Source organism: Mustela erminea, chromosome 6, assembly GCF_009829155.1.
Source record: "Mustela erminea isolate mMusErm1 chromosome 6, mMusErm1.Pri, whole genome shotgun sequence".
Classification (NCBI taxonomy): Eukaryota; Metazoa; Chordata; class Mammalia; order Carnivora; family Mustelidae; genus Mustela; species Mustela erminea.
This window is the reverse complement of record NC_045619.1, coordinates 139897016-139899252: the sequence shown is the minus strand read 5'-3', so window position 1 is coordinate 139899252 and position 2237 is coordinate 139897016. Positions and strand designations below refer to the sequence as shown.

Below are 2237 nucleotides of genomic sequence, written 5' to 3'. Positions count from 1 at the left end.
TGTGTCTTTTGGTCTTCTATTTATCTTCTTTGAAAAAATATCTATTCAGGTTCCCTGCTCATTTTTTTAAAAGACACATTTATTTAGCATCATGATCAGACTCTTATTTACCAGTCAACAGCATGGGTGCCAAAAAACAAAACAAAAACCCCTCCATTAAAACCCTATGTTGGCATGCTTTACACTTTCCGTGGAACAGAAACTGAAATAACATGTCATACGATTCATCACAAATACAGTCCTTGAGTTTTTTGCCCATGCGTGTGAGTATTGTCTAAAACACATCTTCTTTGTAGCAGCCCAGGCATGCCACCGCTGTGCTTGGCTAAGGTCACAAATCTTTTGTAAACTATAGCTTCCTTGTCACTTCTCTGGCTCTTCTCTCCTGCTAAACTTTATTTCCTGGCAGTAATGAAAATCCACTGCCACTGCCATAGCTACGGCCAATGCTGGAACCACCATAGCCACCTTGGTTTCGTGGTTTGCCGAAGTATTGGGCTCCACCACCATAGGGGCCAGACTATCTGCCTCCAGAATTCCCTTCACTCATGGGTCCAAAATTTGCAGATTGATTGTTGTAACTGCCAAAACCATTATGGCTTCTGCCACCCCCAGAGTTGCTTCTGTAATTACCAAATCCATTATAGCCATCCCCATGGCTGCCGCATCCACCACCATCTCGACTGCCACCATGCTGCCTTGCCCACTGTACTTCCCTCCATGACCAAAGTTGTCATACCCACCAAAACCACTTCCACAACCACCTCCACAGTTTCCAGAAGCACTTCGACCTCTTTGGCTAGATGAAGCTCTAGCCATCTCTTGTGTAGAGAGCGCTTTCCTTACTTCACAGGTGTGGCCATTCACAGCATGGGATTTTTGAATGACAGCCTTGTCTACAAAGTCACGGTCACTAAATGTTACAAAGCAAAGCCTCTCTTCTTGCCACGGTCTCAGTCAAGATTTCAATCACGTCAATTTTCTGACACCGTTCAAAATAATCTTAGATGGGGGTGCCTGGGTGGCTCAGTGGGTTAAAGCCTCTGCCTTCGGCTCAGGTCGTGATCTCAGGGTCCTGGGATCGAGCCCCGCATCGGGCTCTCTGCTCAGCAGGGAGCCTGCTTCCTCCTCTCTCTCTGCCTGCCTCTCTGCCTACTTGTGATCTCTGTCTGTCAAATAAATAAATAAAATCTTTAAAAAAAAATAATCTTAGATGATGTTCTTCCGTGACTTCTTTAATGCCAACCAATAAAACCCTTTTTCACAGTTAAGCGGGCACCACGTCTTTCAGAATCTTCTCTTGAGACAACCCTGTGGTCCACGACTCTTCCATCCACCTTGTGCGGCTCTGCACTCATGGCTCCATCCGCCTCCTCCACACTGGCATCCGGGATAAGCTCAAAGCCTCTGGAGCCCTTGCTGTTCAGATCTCTCACAACCCTACAGTCCTCAAGTGCTCCCCAGGGCTCAGAGATGGCTCCTCACATTCTCATCGGTGCTTTCAACACTCGGACCTCCGAAGAAGAGCTTCCACAGCTATTCAGGCTCTTTGGGAGACTCTGATTTAGACATGTTGGTGGTGGGAGGGGACACTTTTATGATGCTTTCTTGGCAGTGTCCACAGGCAGAAAAGCTCCCCTGCTCATTTTTAATTGGATTTTTTTTTTTTTTTTGGTGTTGATCTATATAAGATTCTTTATATATTTTGGATATTAACCTCGTATCAGATAAAACATTTGAGATGTCTTCTTCCATTCAGGAGATTTCCTTTTTGTTTTGATGGTCTCCTTTGCTGTGCAAAATCATTCCATTTTGGTGTAAAACAAATAGTTGACTTTTGCGTTTGTTTCCCTTGCCTGAGGAGAAATATACACAAATATGTTGCTAAGACCTTACATCCAGGAGATTACTGCCTTTGTTATCTTTTAGGAGTGTTATTGTTGCAGGTTTCATATTTCAGGTCTTTAATCCATTTTGAGTTTATTTATGTGTGTGTTATAAGAAAGTGGTCCAGCATTCTTTGGCATGTAGCTGTCCAGTTTTCCCAGCACCACTTATTGAAGAGTGTCTTTTTTTCCTCTTTGTGTATTTTCATCTTAAGTTAATTGACAATATAGGTGTGGGTTTACTTCTGAGCCCTCTGTCTTGCTCCATTGATCCATGTGCCTGTGCCCAGTACCATACTGTTCTCATTTCTGTAGTTTTATAGTAGATCTTGAAATCTAGGATTGTGATAC

At 43.6% G+C, this 2237-nt stretch overlaps 1 pseudogene; it reads right to left on the bottom strand.

The window, feature by feature from the left end:
* Window positions 1-251: 251 nt before the first annotated feature.
* Window positions 252-1572, bottom strand: LOC116594426 (annotated as a pseudogene).
* Window positions 1573-2237: the final 665 nt, after the last annotated feature.